Source organism: Zingiber officinale, chromosome 8A (assembly GCF_018446385.1).
Source record: "Zingiber officinale cultivar Zhangliang chromosome 8A, Zo_v1.1, whole genome shotgun sequence".
NCBI classification, from domain to species: domain Eukaryota; kingdom Viridiplantae; phylum Streptophyta; class Magnoliopsida; order Zingiberales; family Zingiberaceae; genus Zingiber; species Zingiber officinale.
The window spans coordinates 68,622,816-68,648,425 of NC_056000.1; the positions used below are offsets into that span (position 1 = coordinate 68,622,816).

At 41.4% G+C, this 25,610-nt stretch overlaps 1 long non-coding RNA gene across 1 annotated transcript; it reads right to left on the reverse strand.

The window, feature by feature from the left end:
• Positions 1 to 736: 736 nt before the first annotated feature.
• LOC122009388 lies at positions 737 to 24,221 on the reverse strand. Its single transcript, XR_006119544.1, has 6 exons — positions 23,184 to 24,221; positions 23,009 to 23,094; positions 1,589 to 1,670; positions 1,339 to 1,505; positions 1,158 to 1,237; positions 737 to 1,072 (listed from the first exon to the last, which is right to left on the reverse strand). It is a non-coding gene; the product is annotated as an uncharacterized LOC122009388 (long non-coding RNA).
• Between the last annotated feature and the right edge of the window lie 1,389 nt (positions 24,222 to 25,610).

Genomic DNA, 25,610 nt, shown 5'->3' on the forward strand with positions numbered 1-25,610 from the left:
GAAAACAATTCAGATCTTTGATTCTACAAGACAACCTACAGATTTATAAACTCCTTGTAAGAACGCCTCAGAACAAAATCTTTAATAAATTCATTTTTGAAAGAATTACATGAGCGAATTAGCAAAATGAGTACGGGCTTTCTGGTTTATAATTTATGGATTAGAGGATGATCATTGATTTATTTTGATGGACGTCATCACTTAAACCGATAGGATCCATCATAATTCATTAATCATAATAAATGGACCATTTTTTGATTCGTAATTTGCGGAACAGATGATCCTGTTTGTAGCAAAACACCTAGTCAGGATGGAAAAATACAGTTTGGGTGGATGGAAACTAATTTGAGAAATCGACAAACTCAAAGATCCTAGTGGAATGTTAAAAGCACAAATATCATTCTATGAGACCACAAGAACCCTTCAAGCTAGATTAATCCAATTAGTGATGGGAGAGGCAAACTTTATATACTTATCATGAGCAGCAACGTGATAACATTAAAATTGAAGTGCACAAACTTACAGCAACCATTTTTGCTAAATTCTAATTATAAGAATGTTCTAAAAATCGTTGTGGCTAACACAATTAGAATGATGCACGGAATAAATATAAGTGAAATAAATGTCTCTCATTCAGATTTATATATCAGACATGGAACCTGAGGAAACCAAAACACTGCGAGATGTGCATTCCATGATAAAAAAAACAATTTTTTTCAATTTTGAGGCGAACAAGTAAGAATAAAATACCAAAACTAGACCGGCACAAACTCAAGTATAGGAAGGTGAGAAAAAGATTGAGATGAGAGGATCCTCTTCCCACCCTTTTCTCTCCTCTAGAATGAATCGAAGAGGAGAGAAAAGTTGATACATGGAGAAAAAAAACATTACACCAAACTTTTTTCCTTCACTCCACCTTCCACCTCCAACATCTTTAGTTCCTCTCCATCTCTCTATGATCGAAGAACATTTCCACCGCATGACTAAAATCCCCCAAGAATTTGTAGCCTGAACCATTTTTTGCATGAGAATGCGCAAGTGAACCGCAGAAACCTCCAACTAACGAGTAAACCTGAAACACAATAAAGGAATGCCCAAAATCACCCCGAGACCATGGTAAAATTTGCAGCACAGCACAATGATTTGCCTACACAGACCTTGTTAGGATTTTGAAGGTCGAATGCAGCTCATCCACTTACTAGACATTTGAGAAGTTCCCCCAGGATTTATTCACAACCTAAGAAAAATAGTTCATGGTACAAAAACTATTCAAACTACTGTAAAAAAAAAAAAAACTAGAAATGAAAGAAAACACTAATAAAATAACACCATTCTTACCAAAAAGTCATGTTGCATTTTCCATATAATTCAGCGAGAAACATCATCGTGAACTCATCCTGGATTTTGGGCTAACACAGCAAACTGGTCGGTCATATTAGTAGCAGACTTATATGCGTCCAATGCAAGATTGGCGAGCTCTGGATAGTCCAATGATGAAAGATAAGCTGCACATGAATAAAACCAAGACGCCAACAGTTAGCAGACACTTGATAATAAGACTCTGAGCATCAACAACAGCTAAGTCTACCAAGAGCTATGTTCTTTAAAGCACGTCGGGCGATATTATGACGGTCAAAAACAAAAGGCTCCAAGCTTCTGTTATTATTCACCTGTAAAAGGAGATTAATTATTCAATTCAGAAATGTAAAAGGAGTAATGTCTCTACAATAATATTATAGTCCTGTCTATGATTAAAATACAAACTTAACCATTCATGACTTTTCAATACCAAGCCAATATAACAACTTGCGATTAACCTGATAAACAATTGGAGTAACGTCTCTACAATAATATTATTGGCAGATGGAACATATTCCCAAATATGAAGGGTTACTTTCAGAATTTTCATCATTAACCATACTTGATTTTCACCACTTCATCATTAAGCACTTGATTTCTATAAGAAGGGTAAGATTGAGCATTTCTTATTTTTATTGTGAACGCAAATTTCAGCTAGAAGATCATCTAACGCAAGTTAATAGATTAATTTTCTGTTGACATTAAGGGTGCATGTTTAAGTCCTTGTTGAAATCTCAAGAAAAGAAAGAACAAAGGCATGATTACATACTGCTAAAAATAGAAGCATTCATAGACTTCATGCACCGTAATATGGATTAGAACACTTAGTAATAGTAGTAAAATAACTGTGGATTAGCTACATTAAATTTACAGCAGGTAAAATCCTTTAGATTGGCCATTCGCATTTGTTACAGGATAGCAAAACTGAAGCAGCTGTGGACTTGAAATTTTAAGACAAAAAGCAAATAAGCACAATTTTCAAATTGGTAGATTAACTAGTAAACTACTTAGAAACTGATGCAGATGCAGATGCAGCTGTGGACTTGAAGTATGATATTTAAATTCGAGCTTTTCTAGTTCCATAAAGGTGTCGCTGACAATTTTGATTACCTCCTTAGTCATTTCCATCATCCTCTTAACACTTAAAGCACGCTGAATACTATTTCCAACGAAGAGGTAAATAGTTGACAATAGTTTGTAGCTCCTGATTCTCTTTAATCAACTCCTTAAGCTCCTTAGTTGCACGTCTCGCGTCTAGTTGCATGTTGGTATATGGTACGATATTTAGGTAATAGTTGACAATAGTTTGTAGCTCCTCATTTTGTTTAATAAACGTCCCCTCAGGGCGGTACAGTGGTTGAGGCATGAGGTGCTGCCACATGAGGTTTTCGGGTTGAAATTCGGTAAGTTTGAGCATGTCATTCCTCATGTCTTGGCCACTTGCACTAGCTAGTAGTCACCCGTGATTTATTTCCTCCATGTTGGCTTAGGGACAGGTTGACAGCGCTGGGGCGAGCGAATCACCTTTTCCCACATCATTTTGTTTAATCAACTCCTTAAATTAAACTCATAAATTTTGGAGAAGAAAATCGATCCCGTAGTTGGGATCCAGAGCCAACACATTGAACTAATAACAAACGTCAAAGAGAAACAAAAAAGATGAAATAAATATAAAAAATCTAAGAATGATGAGTAACTATGCTTACTAAATACCTCAATAAATCGCTAAAAATAGAAGCACCACTAGAATCACAATCACTTAGTTCATTGGGGAACTAAGTAGGGTTCAAGGACGGAAAACTCGAACATCAATGCTTCAGGTCAATAGGCTCCATCCAACTTCCTCAAACAAAATGACTCTTTAAACAAGAAACTAACCTATTATGCACATGCCAAGTAGGATAATACCACGTCATGCGATCACGTGGCCTCATTGCATTCGCCTAGAAAAACAGTTCTTGTCATGATCTTACCAGCAAAGTTAAACTAAATTGCATTTGCCTTTATTAGTGAAGTCGGGCACCGCATGAACAATCTGCCTGTGCGACTAAAAAATGACGAAGGGGTAGCAGTAGACATAGAAAAAAGTTCTGTTAATTTAGAAAAGGAGCCTGCACATGCATGACTTCTATTAGTAATTAGAAGAAAGTAGCTAGCTTCTTGTACCGACAAATATAGTGCATCAGATCATTTTTTATTATAAATATGATTATTTTTTCAACTTTTCTACTTAATGCACACCTTGTTAAGACACAATTCTGTTCACGAGTTCATGTTATTTATTTACATATATATAATTTTGCATGATTCTTGAGGGATAACGTGCTCAATGATTTGACTATAACTTCTATCATAAATAATTTTCTTTTTTATTTGATCATAAATTCATTATATATATTTTTTGATGAATTGATATTGATTATTGCATTACTTAATTTAGTTTTGGTTAATAATTTTTCTTTTTATTATTTTTTCCAGCTTTTTTATTTGGTCATAAATTGTTTTTTATTGGTCATAAATTCATCATATTTTTTTTTAATGAGTCAATCTTGTATGCGTTATTTAATTTAATTAATAGGAAATAAAGTTTTGTGACTCATGTATATCTATTTCAAAGGATTGGCGGTGGATTATTAAAAAATAAGAAAAAAAAATTAACTTCTTTCTTATAATTTAAAATTTAACAAAACACATCCATCAATTCATTAAAAAGGTTTAAAAAATAATTAAATATGATCTTGAAATAATGTATTGTTTGTACATATTTCGTCAACCTTGTTCACGGATTGGCTTATGTGAAGTGTTGATACAACATGCTTGGAACTAATTGATGACCGTACTTGTGTCCAAGCTGACATATAATGTCATGCTCTTGTCATAGATTGGGAAGTGCAAGAGTAACTAACACCCATATGTTTATATTAATGCTCTTAGATTGTGTTTGATCAATAGCGGTCTTCTTTCTGTTCTAGTATTTATCACATGGATGCTAGTAGCTGTATAACAAGCAATTGTAGTATATGTTGTTGCATTGATTGTCGGTTTCCTTTGATGCATTGGTGATGTATCTTTTCAAATTGATGTTATATGCCTACTTTGCATTGGGCGTTACTACTTTAAATAGTCTCCAGTTTCTAGATTGATTACTGAGTTAGTTCTCCAAGGCATTTGAAGTTTATTGCACTTCTCAATAGAGGCATATTATGTTTAGGTCTATTTTGCTTTAATACTAGTAAGCCAAACAAAAGGCTCTATTTTGATCAAATACCGGTTGGCAAGCTGGACTGTTTGGTCATATTATGATGGCAAAAAAAAAAAAACAAAAAAAAACTCCAAGCTTCTATTAGTATTTACCTGTACAGGCGATTAATTATTTAATTCAGAAATGCAAAAGGTTACTAGGTTCTATCTGGTGAATCTGACATCAGTATTAGCTAGATGTCAACAAAGTAGGTCTGATACCATATAGTCCTCTCTATGATTAAAAGGCAAACTTATACGTTCATGACTTTTCAATAAGAAAGAACTTTTGATACCCGGCTAATATAACAACTTGCCTACAATACTATTATTGGTAGATTGAACATATTTCCAGATATGAAGAATTAGACTTCCAGAATATTCATCATTAATTACACTTGATTTTCACCAATTCATCGTTAAGCACTTGATTTTAATAATACGAAGGGTAAGATTGAGCATCTCTCTTTTTTATAGTGAAATAAAATTTCAATTAGAAGATTGATCCTGTTTGAAAATTGAAGAGATGGTACGCTGGCAACGGTGACTTAGTTGTTAGCTGAGAGAGGACTCTTTACTCCAAGAAGAGGTTTCCCTTCGACCCTCCGCACACTAAAAATGAGCAAACAGAACGTCAATGCCCAGAAACCAAGGAGGGTGTCCCTGATGAAGGCCCTCTGATGCTCAAGTTAGTACGAATTCTGGACGGGCAAATGAAGAACAATAGAGAACATGTGCACGAGAGTGACCCTCAAATGTTGAAAAACGTACCTTGTCAATGGAGAGGATTCCCATTATATACCACCTCTCATAATCTCCATAATTATGAGGTGGCGAAGAATGTTAGAAGTTGTCGGGTAATGGAAAGTGTACAAGCTATGCAATACTTGTCCGAGGATTCTTCCATTACCCACATGTGTACCCCTTTTATCATTTATATCTTATGTCATTGATGAGGCAGTTAAAAGGAATATGCTGTCATAAATGGTCGACTGATTAGAAACATGATAATCCCCGAAGAAGGTTTCATTCGGATAGGTTGTTAGAAATCTCTGCTCATGTTGTATATCTCAGCTGGCCTAAGGCCGACAGTCTTTATGCCAATGGACGTGCTGGCAATCTGTTCGAGAAGCAATATAATAAACTGTGCGTGCTGGAAATCCATTTGGAGAGCAATATGAAGCTAGGTGCCTTAGGCCCAGTCTGTTTTTTATTCGGCCGGGCATGTAATGGGTTGCTCAAAGAAATGGAGCTACGTTTTGAGAGGTTCGATCGATACATCAAGTCAATCGTCCATCTAATAATGTGTAGGTAAAGTAAACCTAAGATCTAGAAGTCTGATCAGGTTTATAAAGAGAGTTACCTTACACTTGTGCATATAAGAGATGGGTATGGAGTCATATGAACCCATCCGACCCCATTATTGAACGGATGCATAGGCGTATGGTCTCGTAGAAACCTATAGGGTTGACCAATAGTATGGTCGACCGGATGTGTATGGGGATTTGTAAGAATCGGGGAGATCAACCCTTATGCTGACCAAACCTATGGTTGGTGGATTATGTGGTGGGTCGAACATCCCTTAAACTTGATCGGCTATTGAATGACCAGACATACTAGCTTCCTAGTTCAAGAGTGAAGCACTAAACTCCTATATTCAACCGACTTAAGGGTCAGTCGACCCTCTTCCAAACAGCTTATAATCCGTTCGGGTTAGCACTGAGAGCCTTAGCGCTAGCGAATAATAAGGTCGGGTGGGGAATGCCATCTTTCCTTGACTCTCACCACCATGTCATCTTCACTTTGACCTCCACGTCATCTTGCCTTTAACCTCCGCGTCATCCAGGGTCTGCCCGTTATACCCCGTATCACTAGCAACCCCTTCAAGTTTAGTCCAAGGAGGCGTAGCCAGCTGACTGGACCCAAGTCCGACTTTCGTCCGCTCGCCCCCTTTAATAGGGTCGTCCAGTCACTCATGTTTTCATTTGTACCTTAGGCACTTGGTAACATATTTTCAAAAACTGCTTGTTAGAGGCTAGCTATTCAAAAGAGAGTACCGAGGACGCGCCGAGAGGTACTTTGTCAGCATAATGATTCGGTTGTCACCTCCACCATAAATGATCATTTATGAATGAATGCCACGTGACTCCACTCCTCGTTCTTTGAAACGACCTCTAACGCCTTCTTCGTACGGATCAACGACGTTTCTCTCCCTGCAAATCAACGATCCTCTGTGTGTCTGCAATTTTGATTGAACGATTGTAATTAAGTTGTACTCTAGAAAAACCCTAAATGATACCGACTCCCAACACTTTGCCTTTCGTCTTCCCCGATCTTCTCTCTAGCGACTTTTCTTCTACAAATTCCTTTCTCACACTATAATCCAGTAAGTTCTTCTAATCGTTCCTTATTTTCTCTACGTTCTTCCATAGCTCAAGAACTCTTTGCTTCCTGCTATACTCTTACTTGCTCGGATTTTGATAATTCTGATAGAGCTTCCATCCGCCCTCGATATGAAATCCCGAAAAGTTATCGTATTGTTATTCCTGCTCCAGATGCTCATCCTCATCATCGTCCCTCTTAACCACATTATTTTCTTTAAGGACTAGTTAGTAGCCGGCCTAAGTTTTCCTATCTCTCCGTTCATGTCCGAGGTGAGTCGGTATTTTAATGTTTCCTTACAACTGTTTGCCTTGAACACATTCCACTATATGTGTGGGATGTTCATGTTGCTTTGCCTATTTGGCATCGGCCTCCTACACCGCACAATTTTTATTTGCTTTCTTATCCCAAGAAATCGAAGTCGGGGGTCTTTTTCTTTCAATCTCGCGTGAAGTCGATTTTCTTCGAGGACATGCCTTCTTCGAACAAGGGCTAGAAATCCTGTTTCTTCTTCATTGAGGTGCCCGAGCCTACAACTTGGTCGACCGAATGACAATCTTCCCTTCTTCCTCTTCCTGATCTAGGGAATTATAAGTGTGACCTGATCTTTATTTCACACTCCACTAAGCTGAACAATCAATGCTTTTAAATCCACAAATGGTTGCATGAAGGCCTGCTTTATTTGTTTGGCTTGAGTCCTATTCAGACAAAGTTGTCTTGTTCTTTTGGTAAGTCTTGATAACTTGGTCGTTATGTTTCTACTAACTAAGATATTTCTTATTTTATGCAGCGGACGTCATTTTTGAATCTCTAGTCTCTAACGAGATTAATCTGGAAGAGGAAGAGTTCCTTGCTCAGGAGCAAACATTGTTAGCCTTCTCAACTGGCCGTCCCGTCTAGCATAGACGGGGCATCAGGCAGCCGTATGGCTGAATCCAGCGCGACCACTGCTTCTGAGAGTTATCCCCCGATCCTCTCTCGGATATCTGAAGGTTCCCCAATGAAGGCTAACCCCAAAGAGGAGAGACGTAAAAGGCATAAACCTGTCCATGCCCAAGTTCCTGAGGGACGAGTGTCCTCCATTAAAACGCCTTCCCTGCATTTATCTCCTGCCCGGGGAGAGCCCGTTCGGGAGGAGGGGCAAGCACAATCTTCCGAACGGACTTTGTCCGCCCTTCCTCCCGCTAGTCCAAAGCAAGAGGCCAGTCAAGCACAGGAGGTCCTTTCTCAGCCGAGCGACTTCCCGGCTTCTGCTCTACTTATATCTCCCCGTGCAACGACTCCCTTGGTTACAACTTCTACTAAGCTCAAGGAACTTTATCAATTCTTGACCGCCTATAATCTACCGTCTGCCCAGGCCACATCTTCTCCATCGGCCACCTCCCCAACCAGTGGTCAAATATTACTGAGAGGTTGCTTAATGGAGACCTGGGAGATATGCATGAACCATCTAGACAAACTTACTCCAACAAAGCTGGCGAAGGAGTATTCCTATGAGCTAACCAAGGTAAGCTAGAATTTTTTTCATTAGTTCTTACTTTGAATGTCTCTAAGGCTGTCTGTTTCTCAGAAATGGATGATAGGGATGGTCTGGCATAGAAATTATCAGCTCTGGTCTAGGAAAATGAATCCCTGAGCCAGCGCGTTTCTGATGCTGCTCCCACATACTTTTGGGTTCCACTTCATCAACTTATTTCAAATTTCATTCGCATACTAAGAGGAACCACTATTGTTTTCTGTCTGTTTGGCATACCCCTGTCTCCTCACATATTCCATCACTATTTTTACCCTCAACTAATGACAGATGGTGTATTTCGTTTTCGCGCTCGTCCTAAGGTAACCTTATTTGATAAGATTCCCCCTCAGGATGAGTGGAGAAACATGTACTTCATTCGACTTTCACCTTCTTCGTCTTGGCCAACGACGTGGCAACATCATCTTCCTCCTATCCCGGCTAGGGGCAATATTAGCACGGATCCGGCCTTATGCAAGGCCTCAGAGAAGCTGAAAGGTCTGAAGTTCAATCTAACCGGGTTACTTCTAGAGGGATTCTTATACATCTTTGGGCTTAGTCCTATTGACCTAGGGCTAAACTCCACTTTTGAAATGGAATTTTTCGCACTCCCTCAGTTATTTATGAAGATCTTTCTTATAATATTTACTCATTTTTGCCGCGGAGGCTATTGCCCCAACATTTCTTTTCAAGAATACCCGGATAAAGGAGGATGTTCTGAACCAACTGGGTGAAGCCTACTAAAAAGGAGCGCAAGGCCAAGAAAGCTTCGTCCTTTGCCGGTTGCCTTCCTCCACCAAAAACCTCCTCCGAGTCCTGCCTTGGACACTCCCCTCACATTTAAGCGCAAAAGGCCTAAATCGGAAACTCTGGATTTACCCGAGCAACTCCCGGACAAGTGAACTTCAATTGATATGACTGGGGTTTTTTCCGCTCGAGGAAAAAATCCCTTGCTAGTAGAACGTCACATTTTTGACCCACTCTGCAATTTGATGCAACACGATTAGTAAAAACCTACTTATCCTATCAAAAGCATCAAAATATCCCGCACCACCCCACTGAGTTGCTAAGAACCTTCATTATTTCCTACCCATTCGGTGGGGTATAGATATAGTAGGGTATTTTCCCTTAGCACCCACCCAGGATAGATTCTTGCTAGTGGCAGTTGATTATTTTTCGAAATGTGTGGAGGCCAAGACATTGGCTAAGATAACCGAGCAGATGGTTATTAAATTCTTATGACAACATATTATTTGCAGGTTCAGAATTCCACACAAACTAGTTTCAGATAATGTAAGGCAATCCAGGGCAGAAAAATCCTAGATAGGTGTTCGAGCTATGGTATCACACAGGTCTTCACATCTGTGGTTTACCTATAGAGTAAGAACCAGGTAGAGGTGACGAACAGAGAAATCATCATCGGACTTAAAACCAAATTAAACAATGTCGGAGGAAGCTGGGTGAACAAGATACCCAGCGTACTGTGGGCATATCGTACAACCCCCTGAGAAGCGACAGGTATAACCCCTTTTCATCTGATTTATTGTGGTGAAGCAGTGGTCCCGGTCGAAATTGGTGTGTAATCCGATCGAAGGCAGTTGTACGACGAGGACAGTGTCGGCCGACGCCTAATGGAGCTTTATCTGATAGAAAAAGTCAGAGACAATGCGACAACTAGACTAATGGTATGTCACAAAAGGATGAGGCAAAATTATAACAGAAAGGTTATCCCCAGATTTTTTTCAGGTTAGCGATCTGGTTTGGAAGAGGGTTAATTCGATCGAGAATGTTGACAAGCTGGAGCCATAGTGGGGAGGACCATATAAGATGATGCAAAAGCTCGCCTCGGGCTCCTATCTCCAGGACGCGGATGGAAAAAATTTAGAGCGACTCTGGAGTGCCAACCATCTACAGCCTGATAGGGCTTAAGAGTACGCTTGTAATGCATTGATGCAATACTTTAAATATTTTTTACTCGATAAAAATGTAGGCTATTTTATCTCAAAAAGTCCTAGCTAGTTCCAGACTCCTGAGCTGCCAATCAGGTTAGAAGCGAGTATGTTATCGCGTCTTCAAACCACCAACCGGTTTATAAGCGAGTATACTCTCGCGCATTTATATTCAGAATCCCTAGCCACCGACCGAGTTATAAGCGAGTATGCTCTCGCGCCTTTAAATTCTAGACTCTTGAGCCATCGGCTGGGTTATAAGTGAGCATGCTCTCGCGCCTTCAAATTCTAGACTCCCGAGCCATCAACCGGGTTATAAGCAAGCATGCTCTCATGCCTTTATATTCTCTACTCTTGAGTCTTCGGATGGGTTCTTAAGCTCGATCTCATTATCTCACCTAGCCTATTATTCAGCTCGAAAATCCATTATGAAGAATTTGTATGGAAGTCATCTCATAAATGTATTAAAAGGTTATAGTCGTCCAACTTGACTGTTCCGCTCGGCGTCAACATCTCTTCCAGCATTTTATTCAGCCCAGAGAACCCATATAAGACAATTCATTCGCTCGGCCTGATTATTTGCTCGGTGTTATTATTTTGTCAAGTTTATTTTGCAGACTAATAAATATTTCATGAAAAATGCACACGAAATCTATTTTACAAGAAATATTGGTGATTTCGAAGATACACAAGAAAACAAGTGTGATTTAATAATATTCCATGTGTATCTTGATATTTAAATTCTGTTTCCTTCAACGATTACACAGCATGAAACATATTGTCACACACTTAATCAAATTTGTTCAAGAGGTCTTTCGAGAGCTCTCTGAGAAGCTGTTGACAATCTATAAATCGTGGAGGAAGTTTTGCTAATAGATCCACCCTCCTGTAATTGTTGGGTGGCTCCATCGGCCGCAAGGGTGAGAGTCTTGAAATAAGCGCAGCAAATTTTTTACCAAATTCGCGGGAGTCAAGATAAGCCCTCCATTTAACCTCAAAATGCTCGTCCTCCCCGGCCTTGTAAGTTGCAAGCTCAGATTTTGCAGAGTCAAACTCGACCTGTATCGATTCCAGCCGGGCTTCTTGTGTGTCCAATTCTTCTAATATCAATAAATCCTTTGATGATCCTTGCCTCATTCAGAGAATCCGGAAGCATGAGAAAGTCTCAGCTCCTCTAGCAGAGCAATTTTTTGAGTCAGGTCGAAAATGACCTTGACCTTCATAGCGCTTTTTGCTTGGAGCTTTGTTTCACTGGTCTGCAATAAGATTTCCAATTTTTTCTTGTCTATTTGTTGACACTCCACCAGTTGTTGAAATTCCTTCGAGGTCTTCTCCATATTCAAGAGAAGTCCGGTCTGATCCTTTACCTCTTTTATAAGATAGTCTTCTCGGTGTTCGGAGCGGACGCGGAGGCTTCTAACTCCTCCTGTTCTCTCAGGATTTTGTTATCTCGCTCAAAGTCCACAACCAATTGGCCTAAGTTTAGCCCAGGAACGTAAAGCTGAAAAGAACAATAATGAGGTCTTAATTCATAAGGTAGGCCAAGTTAGGAGCTTACTGCAGTAGCATTCTGAGCGTGTTCATCTGCGTGCGCCAACACCGTGGACCCTTTCGACTGTCTCCGTGCTTTTACCCAGGATTTGGCTAATGGGCCTTCTAGCTTCAATACCCATAAGAGGATGGGCAGTGGCCCCTAACCCTTGATGAAATGATAATACACAGGATTGTTTGAATAGCGATGGGGGCTAGTAGGAAAGCTAGGCCCTGAAGGAGGAGCGCCAGAAACCCTTGGTGACGTCGAATGAATGGCCAGGGAGGATTCTGGTATTGTCCCGACCAACTCGAGATCCCGTGCAACTCTAGAAGGCATGGGTGCAGGACTGGACGACCTCATAACGACTTTTGCCTAGGAGTCCCTAATGTGATGGAAGGGACGCTTAAAACCTGCGGTGACACTGAACGAGCGGATAAAGGCTCCGGTATCAACTCGATCGGCTCAGGATCCCATACGACTGCACAAGGTACGGGTAGAGGATTGGCTAGCCTTATAACAAACTTAGGTCGACAACATCCTACTGGCAAGGGATATTTTCCTCGAGCGAAAAAAACCCCAGTCGTATCAATTGAAGTTTGCTCGTCCGAGGGTTGCTCTGGTAAACCCAGAGTTTTCGATCGGGGCCTTTTGCTCTTAAATGTGAGGGGAGTGTCCAAGTCGGAGGACTCAGAGGAGGAGGTTTCTGGCGGAGGAAGGCAACCAGCAAAGGATGTGGGCTTGACCCAGTTAGTTTAGAACATCCTCCCTTATTCGAGTATTCTTGAAAAGAAATGTCGGGACAATAGCCTTCGCTACAAAAAATGAGTAAATATTATAAGAAAAGTCTTCATAAATAACCGAGGAAGAGAAAAAAGCTCCTTGCCAATAGTGGAGCTTAGCCCAAGGACAATAGGACTAAGCCCAAAGATGTATAACAATCCCTCTAGAAGCAGCCCGGTCATATTGAACTTCAGACCTTTCAGCTTCTCTGAGGCCTTGCGTAAGGCTAGATTCGTGCTAATATTGCCCATAGCCGGGATAGGAGGAAGATGTTGTTGTCACGTCGCTGGCCAAGACGAAGAAGGCGAAAGTCGAATGAAATATATGTTTCTCCACTTGCCCTGAGGGGGAATCTTATCAAATAAGGTTACCTTAGGATGGGCGCAAAAACGAAATACACCATTTGTCACTAGTTGAGGGTAAAAATAGTGATGGAATATGTCAGAGATACGTCAAATAGACGGAAAACAATAGTAGTCCCGCTTAGTATGCGAACGGAGTTTGGAATAAGTTAATAAAGTGGAACCCAAAAGTATTGGCTGACGGTAGTTAAGAAAGGGTGGATAGGGAAGCAAAGCCCGCTATAACCTGCTCCTTGAAAATAGCAATGCTTACTTTAGGAGGAAGGTGGGGACGATCTTGGACAGTCGGTATAACTACGTAAGTAGGAATCCCGTAATTAAAATAGAAATCATCGATATCCACAGCGTGAAGATTTGAGGAACAGAACGTATACCACGCTCTATCTTCAGCCATTTTAAGAGGGAAGACGAGGAGAACGAAGGGTTGGGAACAACGAAGAAAAAGAAGAGATTAAAAGCATTAGGATTTTTTGAGAGTTCTTATGAGAATTCTTTAAAATTACTTTTTAAGCAAAACCATCAGATTGTAATAGTAGAAAGGCAGGATTAATTTTGGACCGTCGGATGATAAGGTGAGATAATGGGTGTAGGAAAATTATACCCCATAACCACATGCATATACATGTGTTACCAATAGGAAGTCTGCGTCTGTAACCGATGCGATAGAAACGTTGTTATTTAGGTAAACCTTGTTTTTCGTGTAACACCTATAAAAGCCCGACCAGTCCTAATCTCAATCAAGTTTTCAACAATTATCCCATGGGACAAGAAGCGGAAATCCGAACGGCTTCATTCCGAACAAGTTTTAATTTTGAACTGAATTAATCACGAACGGTTCCAAATATCGCCGCCCTTAATCGAATAATCAGTATTTGTTAGAGTCTGTCTGACCTTAACGTTCGGATGAATTTTATCCCATGGTACAATACGCAGAAATCCAATCGGCTTCATTCCGAACGAGTTTTAATTCCAAATAGAATTAATCTCGAATGGTTACAAATATCGCCACCCTTAACTGAATAATCAGCATTTGTTACAGTTCATCCGACCTTAACGTTCGGACGAATTTTATCCTAAACGGTTTCTAAAATTTGTTGCCCTTCCCTAAGAAATTCTCACCTCACTATATCCCGTCCGGACTTTAGCCCACAGATTTATGTCGTCCCTAATTTATCATACACACTCAGGAAAAGCAAAGTTATTAGACAATCAAACATCAGATTGAAGACAGACGACACATTTAATAGAAACTTAGCTGTCTATACAACGGATACGAATAGCGAGCTCTTGTTCGTTAGCTAAAAAAAATGTAGACAAGACAAATTATAGTAAATTAGGAATAGGACAGGAGGACGATTTTGGAGCAATCTCTTGCGGATGAGGAAATGAGCGGGAGGTTCAGAAGCCAGATATCCTCCATCCCTTAGTTGCTCCACCGCACCATTAGCTACGAGAAGGGCTTTATTGATTAGAGCTGGCGATTGGTGCATTGAAGTCGCGTAATTGGAAGAGAGCTTTCTTCCTTGTTTCAAATCACTCGTCTTCCTCCACTTGGTAGGCAGCCAATTCCGCTCGGACAGTTGTTAATTAGGCAGAGAGACTCGCCAGCTCAGATTCTTTATTAGATAAGGTGGTCTGAGCAGTCTTTAAGTCCGAGCGCAAGGAATCTCGCTCAGCATTTCGAGCTGTCAACTCGAACTCTTTGGTGGCCAGCTCGGTGACATGTATAGCTTTTAGTTCCTTTAGTTGAGTAAAAATATGCTCCACCTCTGCAGTTTTCGTGTCCAACTCCGCCTTCATTTTTACCCGACAAGTTGTTTACGATTGGAGTTTGCCGTTAGAAGTTTTCAGGACGACCTCTAATTTGCCTATTGTCTCAAGTTCAACTTTTGCCAACCCTTGAGTTTCTTGAAGGCGAGTCTCTAGCTCGCTTATCCGGTCGGGTGCGTATGCGGGAGCAGCCTCAAAAACGTACTGCCTTAGAGATGCATTTTCCTAGGCCAGAGCTAACAATTTCTGTGTCAAGCCCATCCCTATCGTCCATTTCCGAGAAACAGACAACCTTAGAGACATCAAAGTCAGAAATAATGAAAGAAAATTCTAGCTTACCTTGGTCAGCTCATAGGAATACTTTTCCGCCAGCTCCGCTGGAGTAAGTTTGTCCAGATGGTTCGTGGATATCTCCCAGACCTCCATTAAGAGACCCCTCAATAATATTTAACCACTGGTCGAGGAGGTGGCCGATGGAGAAGATGCGGCCTGGGCGGACAGTAGATTATAGGAGATCAAGAATTGATAAAGTTCCTTGGGCTCAGTACAAGTTGCAACCGAGGGAGTCCTCACACAAGGAGATATAAGTAGAGCAGAAGTCGGGAAGCCGCTCATCTGAGAATGGACCTCCTGTGTTTAACTGACCTCCTGCGTTGGACTAGCAGAAGGAAGGGCGAACAAAGTCTGCTCAGAAAATTGTGCTTGTGCCTCCTCCCGAACAGGCTCTCCCCAGGCAGAAGATAAATGCAGGGTTTAGGGTTTAGGGTTTAGGGTTTAATGGAGGACACTCGTCCCTTAGGAATTTGGGCATGGACAAGTTTACACCTTTTGCATCTCTCCTCTTTGGGGTGGCCTCAACCTCCGTAGGGGAACCTTCAGATACCGGGAGAGGATCAGGGATAACTCCTCAGAAGCAGTGGACGTGCTAGATTTGGTCGTACGACTGCCTGATACCCCGCTAGATAGGAAGGTCGGTTGAGCAGCCCGCTCAGCTAAGAATGTTCGCTCCTAAGCAAGGAGCTCTTCCACTTCCAGATTAATCTCGTTAGAGACTAGAGATTCAAAAATGGCATCCACTGCATAAAATAAGAAATACCTTAGTTAGTGGAAACATAATAACCAAGCTACCAAGACTTACAAAAAAGAGCAGGCCTTCACGTAGTTATTTGTGGATTTTAAAGCATTGGTCGTTTAGCTTAGTGGAGTATGAAATAAAGGTCGGGTCATGCTTATAATTCCAGAGGTTAGGAAGAGGAGAAAGGGACGACTGTCATTCAGTCGACTAGGTTGCGGGCTCGGGCATCTCAATGAAAAAGAAACGGGATTTCCAGTCCTTTTTCGAAGAAGGCATGTCCTCGAAGAAAACCGACTTTGAGCGAGATTGAAAGATTGCTTGGGATTTCTTAGGATAAGAAAACAAATAAAGATTGCGCGATGTAGGAGGGATAACAAATGTGTGTAAATACCCCGTGGTAGTTTTGATGTGATCAACCAAATCAAGTTAGGTCCTGTTGTGTTTTTAACCCTTGTGTCTAAGTGTGCAAGAACTTAGGAGCATAGGAAATCGAGCGAAAGATGCAGAGAGTCGACGGGCTCAATGCGTCCGACGGACGAGGTGTTGAGGAAAAGTACGTTGGCGGACGAGAAGGTGCGCGACTTTTTTTAGGGATGAGAAGCCGGAGCGGAAGGTTGCTCGAGAAGGCCGGAAAATGGGTTCGGGTGAACCCTATTCTGGATAGCTGAAATCACCCAAATGAGTGGAATACCCGGACCCAAGCAAGCAGAACCAGAGCGAAAGACCTAAACCATTTGGGCCTGGGCGCTCGGACCTGAATTCTCATCCAAACACAACGTGACGTGTTCCGTTGCGATGGGAATAAATTTTATCCCTCACCAGGCACCTGGAACCCTTCTAAGCACCCCGATCAGAGTTATAAATACAACCCTGATCCCAGAAGCTAAAAATAACACTTGTAATCGATTCTAATTTAGTTTAACTTTGTAGTCATGAGATTTGATCGGGCTGCAAATCCTCTGACTGCAAACCAAGTAACTTCATAGAAAAATAAATTTTACAGTCCTGATCTCCGCCTAAAGGAGATTTTAGTGAGCTTTCAACTTTCTTGGATTAGCAATCCTTTGCCTCTTCTTTCTTTAATTAGCTCGTTAATTTTTTTATGCAAGTGTTAGTTTAATCAAGCTGTAAGAGATCGAGAAAGGTAAGTTTTTATTTTACAGGACTATTCACCCCCTCTAACCGGCCGCCAAGGGATCAACAATTGGTATCAGAGCAAGGACACTTCAGGAGGACTAACCTCCGATCGATGCACAAGAGATGGTCGGACCGAGCATCTACCCACCTAAGTTCGAGGGGAAATTCATGATTTGAAAAAGAAAATTGGAGGTATTCTTCAAAACGGACTTTGATTTATTGCTAATCTTGAAGTATAGTTTTGTAGCTTCAAAGGACAAAGAAAAATATCAATAGACAAAGAAAGAGCAAGCAGACTTCTTAGCAAATGGACGAGCAGAATTCCATCTACTGAGTGTGCTACCTTTGCAAGAAGTAAACAGAATCGGCGCCTATGTATCAGCAAAGGAGCTTTGGGAGAAGTTCCTTGAGCTATACAAGGTACGCCAGAAGCCAAACTCGCGAAATGGGAGTTGCTTCGCAATCAGATCAGGAACCTCTAATTAGAAGAAGGCAAAACCGTTGCACACCTTCACTCAAGGATTAAGGAGCTCATCACCAAACTCACGAATCTCGGAGAAAAGGTAATCAATCGAGATTTGCTAAGGTACGCACTTAACGCCTTTACTAGGAATTCTGAATGGGTATCCTTAGTATATGCTTATTATATTTCTAAGGATCTAGAGGTAAGTATCTTAGAAGAATTATTTTCAACATTTGAAGTTCATAAAATAATATGTGCAGATCTGAAGGAGCCAAAGCACAACATTGCCCTAAAAGCAAAAGTGGACGAATCTGATTCTTAATCTTCTCTCAATGATAAGATGGTTAGGAGATTTAAAATGTTATTTAAAGCTAATAAATTTAGTCAAGTACAAAAAGATAAGATGTTGCCACTACAATGAAGAAGAGCACGTGAAAGATAACAAGAAGCCAGCCCAGACCAAGTGTAGAAATCTAAAGGCGACATGGGGTGAAACGTTGCTCGAATCGGAGATCGAAGCCATCGCTGGACTTGTGCTATCGGCAAGTCACCAAAAAGAAGACGAAGCAAGCTCATCCTCAATGAGCATCGAGAGCATCGATGAAGGGAGAGCATCGTCAGAGGAAAGCAACATTAAGGGGGAGTATCAGAAATCGACAACGTAAATCAGGTACGGTCCCTACCTCCTGACCAATTATTTAAATTTATAAAAATGCTGTCGAAGAGTTCCTGCAAATTAGAGATAGAAAATAAAAAATTATTAAAAGAAAATAAAAAATTAAAATTAACATTAACAACATCTTGTCGACTAGAGGATTTCAACTAGATAGAAATGGAAAATGAAAAATTGAAAGAAGACATTAAAAATAATGCACTCACAAATTAGAAAATATAATGGACTGAATTGGCAGTTTAGATACACCATAAGGGCCAAATTAGAAAATATCATAAAAGCACGTTCTTAGAAAGTTTTTGATTAATCCGGTAGGAAGGAATTTGTTTTGGATTCCAAAGTCATGTTTAAATTAAATTATCTTTTTGTGCATGCTTTTTTGTAATTTTTTAAAATTAGACCTAGGGCTTTCAAAAAGAAAATTAAATATTTAATTTCTTTAAGAAACTTTGTCTAGAAGTGGTTGTTGTTCCAATAATTAAGAAGGCTTAGTGTCTCACCACAGCTTGGAAGCCAATTACTAAAATGAATGTTTAATTGACTATCTGTTAAAGCATTTAATTGTTATAAAATTATCTAACGTTTTCAAATAAATTGTTCTGTATAATTTTTCTTAGAAATTAATTAATTTTTTTTTAGAAATAAAATTTCGTTAATCATCTATAGGAATATTTTTTTTTGTATTCTTTTTCAAAATTCGTATTCTTTAAAATTAATATTATCTTGTAATGTTATTTCCTGCAAAATTTATTTTTATATGAAACTTTAAATAGATATTTTTTTCAAAAATGGTTTCTAAATTTAAAAAAAATCCAGATTTTCAAAACTTAAAACTTCTTGATTTTATCCTTTAGACTTTGCATAGTTTACCCATTATAATGTGATCAAAAGAGGAGAATTATAGATTAAGTCTAGGGGGAAGATATCATTCATTAATTTTTGCATATTTTGTACTGGCAAAATTCTTTACCTTATTGCTATTTATGTTTGATTTACCCTAACTTAACTTGGGCTGTTCACATCAAAAAGGGAGAGATTGTAAGTATCCCGTGATAATTTTGATGTGATCAATCAAGTCAAGTTAGGCTCACCCAAACTTAGGAGCACAGGAAGTCGAGCGAAAGACGCTCGGCACGAGAGAGAGTCAACGGGCTTGGTGCGTCCGAGGGACGAGGTGCTGAGGAAGGGTACGTTGGCGGACGAGGTGCGGGGCGTTTCCGAGGGATGAGAAACCGGAAAGGAAGGTTGCTCGAGAAGACCGGAAAATGGGTTTGGGTGAGCCCTATTCCATATGACCGAAATCACCCAAGCGAGCAGAGCCAAAGCGAAAGACCCGAACCCAAGCGAGCGGAACCGAAGTGGAACACCCGGACTAAAAAGTCAACTGGAAGTTGACTGTTGGGTTAGAGCGCCTGGACCTAAATTCTCATCCAAGATAAAATTTTATCGCACTCCATGCGCCTGAAACCCTTCTAAGCGCCCCGATCTCGCCCCGATCAAGGCTATAAATATAGCCCCGATCCCAGAAGCTAAAAATGACACTTGTAATCGATTCTAATTCAATTTAGCTTTGTAATCGTGAGATTTGACTGTTGTAAGAGGCTTCTCCGTCCATAGGAGATTTTAGTGAGCTTTCAACTTCCTTGGATTAACAATCCCCTGATTGCAAATCAAGTAACTCTTATTGTGTCTCTTCTTTCTTTAATTAGCTTATTAATTCTTTTATAGAAGTGTTAGTTTAATCAAGCTGTAAAAGATCGAGAAAGGTAAATTTTTATTTTGCAGGGCTATTCATCCCCCTCTAGTCGGCCGCCAAGGGACCAACAATGTGTTCGGGGTAAACTGTTGTAAGGGAACATTTAAAATACTGACTCACCTCCGACATGAACAAAGGGGCAAAAAACGTAGGTCGGCTACTAAGTGAAAAGTAATGTGGTTAAGAGGAGGATGATGAGGACGAACATCTAGAGCAAAAGAAAAATAATATGATAAACTTTCAGGATTTCATATCGAAGGCGGATGGAAGCTCTATCAAAATTATCAAAATCCGAGCAAATAAGAGTATACCAGGAAGCAAAGAGTTCTTGAGCCATGGAAGAACATAGAGAAAACAAGAAACGATCGAAAGAACTTACTGGATTACAACATGATTAAACATGAGAAAGGAGTTTGTAGAAGAAAAGTCATTTAGGGTTTTTCTAAAGTACAACTTAATTACAATTGTTCGATCAAAACAGCAGACACACAAAGGATCGTTGATTTGCAGGGAGAGAGACGTCGTTGATCTGTATGAAGAAGCGTGCGTCAGAGGTCGTTTCAAAGAACGAGGAGTGGAGCCACGTGGCATTCACCCATAAATGGGCATTTATGATGGAGGTCACAACCGAATTATTATGTTGGTAAAGCACCTCTCCATGCGTCCTCGATACTCTCTTCTGAATAGCCAACCTCTAGTTAAGGGGGCGAGCGGACGAAAGTCGAACTTGGGTCCAATCAGTCGGCTACGCCTCCTTCGACTAGATTTGAAGGGGAGGCTGATGATACGGGGTATAACGGGCAGACCCTGAGGATGACGTGGAGGTCAAAGTCAAGGTGACGTGGCAGTCAAAGTTAAGGGAAGATGGCATGCCCTACCCGGCCTTGTTATTCACCCAGCACTAAGGCTCTCAGTGCCAACCCAAACAGTTTACAAGTCGTTTGGAAGAGGGTCGACCAGCCTTTAAGCCTGTTGAACATAGGTAGTTTAGTGCTTCACTCTTGAACTAGGAAGCTACCATGTCCGATCATTCAATAGCCGACAAAGTTTAAGGGATGTCCGACCCAACGCACAATTGACCAACCATAGGTTTGGTCAGCATAAGTGTCAATCTCCCCGATTCTTACAAATCCCCCTAGACACACGGTTGACCCTACTACTGGTTAACCCTACGGGTTTCAACGAGACTATACGTCTGTGTATCCGCTCGATAATAGGGTCGGACGGGTTCATATGACTCCAAACTCATCTCTTATACGCATAAGTGTAAGGTAACTCTCTTTATAAACCCGGTCAAACTTTCAAATCTTAGGCTTACTTTACCTACAAATTATTAGACGGGCGATTGACTTAGAGTATCGATCGAACCTCTCAGAACATAGCTCCATTTCTCTGGGCAGCTCATTACACGCCCTGCTGGATAAAAAGTCCACCGGGCCTAAGGTACCTAGCTTCATATTGCTCCCCAAACAGATTTTCAGTACACACAGTTTATCATATTGCTTCTCGAATATATTTCCAGCATGCCCAATGCATTATATTATTTTTTAAACGGATTGCTAACACCATTTAGTACATAACCAAGCGGCTTAATGTGAGGACAGGCATAAAGACGGCCGGCCTTATAAGCCGTCCTAAATACACTATTGCTCCTAACAACTTGTCAGAATAACCATTGGTTAGATAATATTCTTCTAGAACCTTCTTCGAGGATTTTCATATTTCTCGTCAGCCGACCAATTATGACAGCATATTCCTTTTAACTGCCTGACATAAGCTATAAACGACAAAAGGAGTACATATGTGGGTAATGAAAGATTCTTTGGACATGTATTGCACAGGTTAAACACTTTCCAGTACCTGACAACTTTTGACCAATGCATTATATTATTTTTTAAACGGATTGCTAACACCATTTAGTACATAACCAAGCGGCTTAATGTGAGGACAGGCATAAAGACGGCCGGCCTTATAAGCCGTCCTAAATACACTATTGCTCCTAACAACTTGTCAGAATAACCATTGGTTAGATAATATTCTTCTAGAACCTTCTTCGAGGATTTTCATATTTCTCGTCAGCCGACCAATTATGACAGCATATTCCTTTTAACTGCCTGACATAAGCTATAAACGACAAAAGGAGTACATATGTGGGTAATGAAAGATTCTTTGGACATGTATTGCACAGGTTAAACACTTTCCAGTACCTGACAACTTTTGACATTCTTCGTCACCTCATGATTATGGAGGTTATGAGAAGTAGTATCCTCTTCATCGGCAATATACGTTTTTCAACATCCGAGGCTCACTCTCGCACGCATGTTCTCTACTGTTCTTCATTTGCCCGTTCGGAATTGGTACTAACATGAGCATCGGAGGGCCTTCGCTAGGGATGTTATCCCTGGTTTCTGGGTACTAACTTCCTGTTTGCTCGTCCTAGTGTGCGTAGGGTCGAAGGGAAACCTCTCCTCAGAGTAAAGAGTCTTCTTTCAGTCAACAATCAAGCCACTATTGCCAATGCACTATCTCTTCAGTTTTCAGATCCTTTCTCTTTTTTATAGTGAAAGAAAATTTCAACTAGAAGATCATCTAACGCAAGTGAATAGATTAACTTTCTGTCGACAATAAGGAGTCCTTGGAATTGTAGATGTACTCAAAATCTCAAAAAAAAAAAAAAAACAAAGGTATGATTACCTACTGCTAGACATAGAAGCATTCATAGACATCATGCATTATAATATTGATTAGAACACTTAGTAATAGTAGTAAAAACTGTGGATTATCCCCACATTAAATTTTTTGTGTCTAAAATCCTTGAAATTTCAAGATAAAAAACAAATAAGCACAATTTTCAAATCGGTAGATTAACTATTAAACTACTTAGAAACTGAAGCAGGTGATCGATGCATGAAGTATAATATTTAAATTGCAATAAACTAGAATTTGAACTGGTTACGCTTGTTTTGGGATACCAATGACAAAATACACAACATGGATAGTAAAACTTAAACTTACAGTGGCTAAGAGATCTTCTTTCAAAGTAAGAGCAATTTGCTTCTTAATGAAGGTCTGAGCAGCCCGAACACAATCTGGATCGGCAACTGCCAGCAAGTCCATTATCCCACCTTAGCCGCTTGTTTGTAATACCAATGACAAAATACACAACATGGATAGTAAAACTTAAACTTACAGTGGCTAAGAGATCTTCTTTCAAAGTAAGAGCAATTGCATCTTAATGAAGGTCTGAGCAGCCCGAACACAATCTGGATCAGCAACTGCCAGCAAGTCCATTATCCCACCTTCACCGGGAAGGTGATTGCAAGATGAACCGGGTGATTCCTATGACTATTTTTTAGCAAGTGGAGTGGAGGACAACTTTTTCCCAACAAACTCGGTGATTTGACTATTTTCCAGCGATTTATTCCAGTAAGAATAGTTTCTCTTCAATTTCTATTTTTATTTATTTTTTTATTTCTCTTTGATTGTTTGTTAATTCAATGGATTAGCTGTGGTTACTGACTACGGAATCTATTTTCTTCAGCACGTCTTGCGAGTTCTTCCCAACGAACTACGGAAAGCGATTGGGGAGGTGTTTTCCGAAAAATCCTACAAAAGCGGGTTTCGTGAAATTTTGAAGCGAAGTTCTGCTGCATTTCCGAGTTAACAAGAGACATTTCCAAGCAACAAGAAATCAAACAAGCAAAGGATTCATTGTATTTGTATTACTTTCTTGTTTCATGTGTCGTGTTCTTGTGAGAGCTTGTATAAGGCTTTTCTGCTGATCCGGTAGTAAGAGCGGGCCCCCCCCCCCTCTTGCAAAGTCAACGCCCCGTGGAAGTCATCGGAGCAGCCGTCCATCCGGGTAGAATGTGGTCCGGCCGGACGGACGGCTGTAGACGGCCGGTCCGACCTGACTGCCGGCAGGCCGATGGAATCGAATACCCGGATGGGTCCGGCCGGCTCGCACTTATGGTGGGGAGGCACCCTGTCAAATCGGGGTTCCGACGCTCAGTTAAAAAGGTCATGGACCGAGCTGACCTTTTGATCGACCACAGTCATAAAGCACCCCTGTTTATTAGTCGCCACAAAGCACAAGTAAACCACCGCGGATGTCCGGTCAGATGTTGAGGGATCTGTCCGCTCGGACGACAAGTTGGGAGCAAAGGAAGAGGCCAGAGGATTTCTTTCTCTGACAACCGGTAGGTTTCACGTGTGTGCCATGCTCCAAATCTTGTGACAGGATTCTATCGTCCCATCGAGGGCATGCTTCGACCAGGCGATATGGGTCGTAAGCTTCGACAACCGATACCTAGGAAAGGACAGTAAGCTCGACACCGTGATACCTAGAAAAGGACAGGACACGATGACATTCGACGCTGCCCAAACCCTTCACTTTATATAAAGAACCCTCGTGTTTCACGAGGTAAGATTCACACGATTCTCGAGACTTTGGGAGCCACCTTGTTCATCGAATTTACCCGACTCAGCGGCCGAGGGTCGCCACGGAATCCCTTCCGGCCCGACCAGCAGCCGAGCATCGCGCCACCCGTGGGAGATCTACATCAGAGCCGAGAGCGCCACGCCTGGGTCTGACTTCGTTCGACAGATCAATTGGCCGTCGTGGGAACGCCCCGCATTCGAACTAAAACAATGGACGAGGTCGACGACAACACACGTGGCGCTTTCAACAAGAACTCACGCCTAGTCGAGATGAGGCCACCAAACTCATGGAGCAAAACAAAAGCATCACCAACTACCGGAGCAACAGCAACATCTGGTCGTGGCCGAGCTAAGCACCTCAAGCCACCGCCGATTCCATCGGCCTTATTTCGCACCAAGCCGCATCACCAAGAGATAGGATCTTCTTCGGATGGTGCCCAGACGGACGATGAAGGGGAAAGCTCCCGAACGGACTCATCTCCCGAGCGCATCAATCGCCAATTTTCAAGGCTATTCTACCTCTGCCAGCACTACGTGCCTCCGACGATCGGCGAGTACAATGGAACAATGGACCCGGATGATCATCCGGGTAAGTTCGATAACATAGCCACGCTCCATCAAGATACGGATGGAGTAATGCCGAGTCTTTCTTACCACTCTCGGATCGGCCAACGGTGGTTTCGGAGGTCACGGACGGATCCATCACTAGCTTCAAGGATTTCCAGGCCTTCCTCCACCACTTCGCCAACAGTCGGCGTATCAAAAGTCGCTTGTTCGCCATCAAGCAAGAGCCAAGAGAATCGCCGAGCTTACATCCAACGATTCAACCAAGTGGCGATGGATATCCCAACGGCCACATCGAAACCTTCACACAAGGCCTCGTGGATGGGGACTTCTTCCGGCCGCTCATCCGAAAGCCGCCCGAGATTACGATCACACGCTACATCGGCCAACGAATACATAAACGCGGAAGAAGCGCTCGGAAAAAGGAAACTCCAACCGAGCGGGCACCTATTCACGCCGAACGGAAACATCACGCCGCTCATCAGCCGCCTAGAGGACCGAGGGCCGAAGCAATCCGATCCCCACGCCTGAGGTCACACGTACAAGAGGTGGCGCCGCTCACAAGCCAAAGAAGAGGTGGACCCCTATGTTCGCTCCTTCCACCGCACGGATA